The sequence below is a fragment of the Perca flavescens genome, chromosome 15, assembly GCF_004354835.1.
Source record: "Perca flavescens isolate YP-PL-M2 chromosome 15, PFLA_1.0, whole genome shotgun sequence".
NCBI classification, from domain to species: Eukaryota; Metazoa; Chordata; class Actinopteri; order Perciformes; family Percidae; genus Perca; species Perca flavescens.
The window spans coordinates 13624864-13633170 of NC_041345.1; positions in this window are offsets into that span (position 1 = coordinate 13624864).

Here is an 8307-nt window from a genome sequence, read left to right on the forward strand (position 1 = left end):
GACGGGGCATTCATCACTAGCGAAGGGATAGTTGAAAAGGTTGACTTCACAGTTCACCTCTGCATTTATGATCACATTATGCTTCACTGTGCCATTACTGTTTACCAGCAGATCACTGGAGGTGTGCTCCATAGTTGTTGTTATTCTGCCCAGGTGAGAGACAACAGGTGTGTGAGATGACCAAGCAGTCAATGAAATTGAATTTGTGATAAGTTATGTAACTCACCCATTTGTTACATGGAGTTCTGGGGTCCAGACTTTATTTACTGGCAGGACCACTGTATCATATGGGTAAACTGATGTGTTCCATCCCAAGTCAGGATCTATCCATGCCTGTGGTTTCAAAAAATATTATGTGAATAAAACATACTCTATATCTTATTTTTTGTCCATATAAGTATTGACTTGAAGCTTACAAGTGAGGCTTGCAGCCAACTTATTAGGCGGAGATTCTTTGTGTCCTGTTAAAAATAAGATAAAATGTGGTAAGACTTCCTGTATGTATTTTTTGCTTGATCAAAACACATTCTCATTTCAGCACATCTTCAGCAGGTTAACATTTCCAAAATTTAGGAATAACACCACCAAAAACTGTCAATTACAAGACAAAGATTAATCAAGAATATTTATCAAGTTATAAGAGGAGAAACAATGAATTATTCTCAGTTATCACCACAAAAAAAATGTATACAATACAATACTTACAACTGACAGAGTCTGGTACTCAATGAGTGGCACGTAAATCTTTTGGGTGCAGTTTTCATACTGTGGCTGAGATAGACGTCTTTTACTGATCAACATTTCAGCGAGACATCTGCGTTTTGTGCATTTGGAGTCAGCATGTCCACATCCTGATATTAGAGAGTACACCAAAGCTTGGAATATTTTTTAGAAATACTTCGCCAAGCATAATTCCTCCTAAAATAATGCCGTCTGAAATAAAAGTTTCACTTACCTATTGTTAGAAAGCTCAGTAGGAAGATAACCTTCCACAGACTGTGGGTAAGAAATCTCAACATTTCTGACTATAAGTCTTCACATGTGATTAATAATAACTGCACATTGACTGACAGCTGTGTGCCATCCTTTTAAGGTTTCAGACTGAAACAACACTTAAATAGGCCTGTCGCTGATGTTTAAGCATAACAACACATAGGCACACTAAGACAATATGACCGACCAACAATAGTGTGAGAATAAGATCGCATGTTCAGTGCATCCCTCAGTGATCCTGTGCAAACAGGACACAAGTGCAATTACTCTCACTGTCTGTTTACCTGCCAGCCGAGCATATGCAGCTCCAGCTGCTATTTGTCAATATAGTTTGGCATGCTACTCTGCATTACAATGGGACTGTGGCTGTCATACAGGAGAGTGAGCAGAATCACCCTGTAATAGAGACACGAGTTAACCTGAAAGTCTCCCAGTCATGGGTGCAGGACAAAGACTGTGGTTTCAGTGCGGTCGAGGGACTGCGTGTCTTCTGCAGAATGGCCATTATACATACACTTTGTTTTGACAGCTGGATGATGAATTCAGTTTATTTTATTTATTTATTTTTTACTTTTGACAATATGGCTCATTAGGTTTTATAAAGCTAATCTTCATTTATATGACATTGCATTTCTGCTTCATTTAAATGACATTCATTTATAAGACATTACACTGCCACACACACACACACACACACACACACACACACACACACACACACACACACACACACACACACACACACACACACACACAAATGTGTATATATACATGTAGTATTTACAGCTATTACTTTTATTACTTTTTCAATATCACTGCCAATATTTTCAATATCATGCACAACATATTAGTTTTGTTATCTAGCTTACTTATTTAAATATAATTATCTTGTCTGTTAGGCACTGGTGGTAATTGTTGTTTGAGCAATCTCTGGCACACTAATGTCCTTTGGGATTGGAAAGGAAGTTCTTGCTTCTTTCTTATATGATGGGGTACAAGGTTGTGTCATCTGCAATGATGTAGATGTAACATATTGTGTTGTGTAATGTCTCAAGTGTAATTCTCTAATAAAAGTTTACATTACATTACATTTCATTTGGATGACTTATTGGAAGTTGCTTGTACATACATACATACATACATACATACATACATACATACATACATACATATATACATATATATATATATTTCAGGGGATTATTTATTTTATTTTAAACCTTTCATTGACTGTAAAATGATAATAATCTGAGCTGTACAGCCACTCAGTGATCAGGGAAGCCAACCTGATCATCCTCTCCATCACTCCTTCCAGCTATTACCATCAGGCAGACGTTTTAGGGTACCACTGGCCCAAAAAAAACACCTACAAGAAATCCTTCATCCCCTGACACAGATTATCAGTGTTACCAAAAGTATTACATATTATATATTGCACAGTAGGTGGGAAGAAGAAAGTCTGGGATTGGGGGTAAGACTGTGAAGTCAGCCATGTTCAAAGTGGTTATGGCTTTTGGGAAGAAACTGTTGTTGAATCTGTTAGTCCTTGTTCTGATGCACCTGTAGCGCCTCCCTGAGGGCAACAGGTCAAACAGATCATAGCCAGGGTGGGAGCTGCCCATGGTGATGTTTTCTGCTCTACTGATGCAGCGGGAGGTGTAGATGTCCGTCAGGGAGGAGAGAGGGCAGCCAACGATCTTCTGCTGCCTTTACTACTCTCTGAAGCCTCTCCCTGTCTGTCACGGTGCAGCTGCCGTACCAGCTGACACGCTCCACACACTCGCCATTGATGTGCAGGGGGTTAGGTCGGTGCTGTTCTTCCTGAAGTCGACAATGATCTCCTTTGTTTTCTTGGTGTTCAGAGCCAGGTTGTTCTCTGAACACCAGGCTGCCAAGTTCAGGAACTCCTCTCTGTAGGCTGCCTCGTCTCCCTTTGAGATGAGTCCGACCACTGTGGTGTCGTCGGCAAACTTGACGATGAGGTTGTTGTTGTGGGCCGGACTGCAATCGTGGGTGTAGAGGGGTCTTAGCGCACAGCCCTGTGGGGAGCCGGTGCTCAGCGTGCGAGTGGGGCCGATTGGTGAGAAAGTCCTTTATCCAGGCGAGATCTGAGAGGGGGGAGGCTGAGGGTGACCAGTTTGGTGATGAGAATGTCTGGGATGATTGTATTGAAAGTTGAGCTGTAATCCATTTAGAGAAACATGTTCTTTATCTTGAATATGTTGCATATGTGTCACACCTGATTGGTTTAAAATATGTCAGAAAAACAACAGCCATCACTGTTTCAAAAGCTCTCCATGCTGCTCAGGCTCAACCTCCTTCTTTGCACCACCTTGTGGGGGAACTGGTGCATGTCTTTTTTTTCTTCTTTTTAAAAAAAAAAAATCTGCTTCAGGTGTTGTGAAGAAAATACGACAATAGGCTCTCCTCTTTGTCTGTCACCCAGTTTCTAAACACTTCTCTGCATTCATGGTTCATATCTCCAAATCAGTGTCCTCTCACCACATAAAGCCCACTGCTATGAAGAAAACTAAGCTGTCCCTCCCAACATGTTGCTGCTATTTTAATATGTTGTTTTTCTGCTGACATCAACTTTTACTTTCATTTTCTAAACAAATATTGTATCACTTGTATTGTTTATAGTACTGATAATAAGTCATATAATTCAGTTACATTTTCAATTATATATATAATCTATATTTAGCTTAGTTTATCTGTTTTGTAAATCGTATCTCTTGACATGTTGGATGTTGTGTCTTAGTGCGGTACACTAAATCAATACATAAATCATAATACTTTCCTGGACTTTCACAGTTTATGGTTTTATTATGTACTGCAGTAAAGGAAGTAATATAATATTTCTGTCTGTGCTTTCACGTATTCGTTATATAGCTTCTGGGTGTAAATCTCAGACTGATGAACTAGGTTATCTCTTAGAGGAATGTCTTTTATCTCTGTCTTCACACATCATCTTAAAAAACCAATACGTGATGAATCAGGAAGGTTTCAAAGGGGAAGGGAGGTCATGTTCTATTTTTAAAAAAACAGCGAGGTTGCTGGTTTTGTCAACCTATTTACAACAGCTTTGGATGCTCTTATGACTGCAATAAAAGTTAAGTGTGTCCTGGTGGCTCGACTGTGATCTCTCTTGTCTAATCAGAACCAAATTGAAAGAGCAAATCCTTGTGCCAGAACCTAATGGGGCAAAGGTTAACTTTCTGTCTAACCAATCAAGGACATTCAAATGGAATTGATTCAAATATACAGGGCTTTAAAATGACCTATAAATCATCAATATTTCGTTTGCCTTTATCATTTTGTGGAATTACGCAATTTCTGTTTCGTCATCCAGAAGCAAACAGTTAGAGGACATTTAATTCTTTTGTCCTGAGGAAAATATTCCACAGGTCATTCAGTCTTACAGATTGTCCAATAAGGTTTCAGAGGGAAGGGATAGCTGTGATATCAGAATAAAATGGAACTTTGTCTCAGGTCTAGGCCGGCCCCCAACATTCTGTGACCAACTCAACTTGGAGGTTACTTCCAAGGTGGCAGCAACACATCGTTTAATGCTCGGCAGAACTGATGAGACACCTGACAAACTCTAGTTTCTACTTTGCAAGTAAGTTGATAAATTGAAATATGTGTGCTTTTTTAAAAGACGTATTCAAAGTAATAAACAAGAATTCTGACATAAATAAAGTGGAGAGAACAAAATTTGCTATTAATAATAATTATACTAGTTATTCTTCAAACGCTTGCAGGATTCTGGTGGTAAGTTTAGTGTCATAGATTTTACTGGTCTAACTATAAATAATCTTAAAGTTACTAAATAATTACTAATGCAGCGGAATAAGTACACAATTCCACAGAAAAATCCTTGAAAATATGAGCAGGGTCAAGCCAGCCAGAAGGGAAATAATCAACCACAAGTTGCAATAATTAAACATTATAAATTAACTCACTGACAAACAAACATGACACCAATTATAATTATTATTATTGAATATTGACATGAACTGAAGAAACATCATGAAATAAATGAGGGTCATGGTAAAAGGTGATTAGTTTTGTTATATTTCGTTTGTTTTTTTTCCTATTTTGTTTGGGAATTCATGTTAAATATGGGGAGACATCAACAAGTTTTAGTACATCAACTGCATCAATTGGAATTTTTATAAGCATAAACCCTCATATAACAAAATATAACACAAACTAACTCCTAGAGCTACAATGAGAGGTATACAATTTTTTTTTACAAGAAAACATTGGGTAATTCTGCAGGAATCATGATATTTAATTCAGAACTCTGAGTCAAACGTATTAGTCCAGTGTGCTCTCATATAGCACAGCCTGCAATGTCAGTTCTAGCTAACAAACACACATATACAAATGCTATGTACAGATAAAGCCGATAGAATAATCTTGGAACCACCATACCTTAACAACATGGGCTAGTCCCTACTCGTTTTATAACTCTGTGATACAAGGAGGGTGAGCTGGTGGAGCCCAGTGACCCTTTTTGTCCTGTAATATGTTCTTGTCCTCCTCCATGGACTCAGTGATTTCTGTTTAGTAATCAACTGTCTGAAACACTGAAGACACTGCAGCTTATGAGGCAAGAATTAATGTTCTTATAAATGCATGTTGACTTGGTAACTTGTTATTTGTCTATGCATTTTCCTCTACTTATTTACAATACCGTCACCACCTGCTGCAACATTATTGTGGCATCACAGTCAATGCAAAAGACATTAGAAATTCTACAACACCAGAGATGAAACGTTTGAATTGTGTCTGTTTATTTTATGAACCTTTAATGAAACACACAAAAAAAATGTAACTAGAAGGTTTTAAATTGTTTCTAAAGGTCTCATGCAAGACGGTGCATATTTCCACAATCTTTGACCTATGTGTTCAATTACTGCTTACCAGTGAACAGGAGCCCATTTAAACTAGTGGATCAACATTTATCTAACTGACAGAACCACTGGGTTTTAAAGACTGCACTTGGCACTTTTGCATGTTTTATACTTAACTATTGAAAAGCCATTTATTCTGAGATAAACATCAGCTACGTGCTATCAAGGTGACTCAATTAAGCAATAAAAATTCAAGATAAAAGTTTGACAGATTGAGCAGTGAGTGATGTGACTAAGCATTGTGTGCTCAAAAATAAAGTTGATAGCGTGACTTTCATCAGTGACAACTAAAGCAGCTGTCAGATTAGTGAATTACAATAAGTCTACAGTGACAACAATTTCCTGACTTTGGTGCATTGTATGTGTTACTGAAAGGAAGGTGTTGTGGTTAATGTTTGACAATTGAGGAAGCATTTGGAGGTGAAAGCTATTAGAGGTGGTTGAAGGATAATAATTTACCCTCATGAGGACAAAAATAGAGGACGAGGTATTGCTTAATTAATCGAGACAAACTTTCTTTGGACTTGTGGAGTACAGACAGATTATATAAACACTTCATGACAACCATGCATATTTTATTTTGTCATACATGTCTTGCATTTTTTTCTTCTTCTATAAAATAAGTCAGTTTGGGACTTTTGTCAAGAGGCTGTTTATCATTGTTCTGGGTCACATCTGGAAGGCAACAGACTTTACCAAAACTGAAAAACTAAAGAGATAAGCCAAACTGATTAAAAAGAGGTTCTTCCCTGGGACATTCTCTGACCCAAAGCCTTAGTTAATCTTGTCATATGGTAATGACCGAATGGGCTAAAATCAATACCTGAACAAAGTCAAGATCAAAGGACTTTTTGTCCTGGTGCACTCATGTGTGGAATAAGTATTTCTTTATTTTTATTATTGTGTCATGCATACAATAAGGACCAGATGTCAAAGTAATGACATACCCTAAACAAATAAAGCTTATAGTCTTTTTTGCTAAGCTTTAGAAAAAACAGTTGCAAACTTATACATTTTAAATTTACACAACCACTCCAATTGGTCATCATCCGTGCACCAGAACATTTCAGGATTTTGGGCAGACATTTCATGTTAGATCGGTGTTCTTAACTCATCATAATACGGACAATACAGAAGAAAATGTGATTCGTTCACAACAAACACAATCTTTTATCTTCTTGGATGTTTTTGAATCTACCAACGTCAATATAATGTGGAAAATATAAGGTGTCTCGGGCTCATGTCAATATATCGTCATTTCCGGTTTTCATTTGTTGGGCTTCGGTGTGTTACGAGGCACTTTTTGGACCGACGGGAGCCAAATGTTCAGTCCGCCTTTGGATTGGTGTGTCAGTTGGGTTGGCATCACACACAACCAACATAATAGGTCAAACAATTCAAAATGGGGGGACAGTTTAGATAAAAATCCATGCAAATCAATAAAATTGATTGAGATATATCAATTGCCACTTATTTTGCATTAAGAGGTCACAAAGATCACAGTGCTTTTAGCTGGCTGGTACTCTCGGCAGGGACATCAATGTATTCCTGGCTATAGATGAGAAATACATATAGGCTATGTAAAAAAGAACTGATCACTATTGTACAGTACAGTACATTGTACAATTCAAGTTGCTCATCAGCACTCACAAATGCAGGGTGGACTGACAAATCATTATCATTTGCATAAAAATGGTAGAACAGATACATAGAAACAACCAAAATCAAAAATATCAATAACGAACAAACTAAATCACTACTTCTTCCAAACAGTAACCAGTCCTAGCCACCATTAACAATATACCAAACTTATACAATCTGAATTGTCATCTAAAACAAGCATGAGTGCAACTGCTTGTAATTTATATTAATATGATAACCATGGTTTTGGTACTGGGTTTGTTCTGAGCCCTCTTACTGTACCTTATTACTTTAGAAACTTGTACAAACCTATCAAATAATTTAAACTTATGATAAAATGTGTTGTATTGACATTGCATGTTATAATGCCCAGTTTATGGTGAGTTGAATTATTAAATTAATTTAAATTTGTCCTCCCCAATTCCCTGCATGATTGTACGTTGTTATAATGCATGAAGGTGTTTGTAGAGAGCTTTTAGCAAAACTGATGTGAACAGTGTCCAGACTGTAATGGATCTTGTGGTAAATAATCAACCAGTAAGAAACTCCTGCTCTTGAAGTCCATTTTTCACACCCAGAGCTCAAGTTATTTGCTGCTGATAGCCCTGAGTGACCTAGGCTGCTTGCTCAAACATGAAGGATTCAGCTCAACAAACTCCTGCCCATTGTAATACAACTGTTATCCTAACATGCATATTTCCCATCTCATCTCTGTCTTCCTACAGAAGACTAAAAGGCTGCACTGGTCATA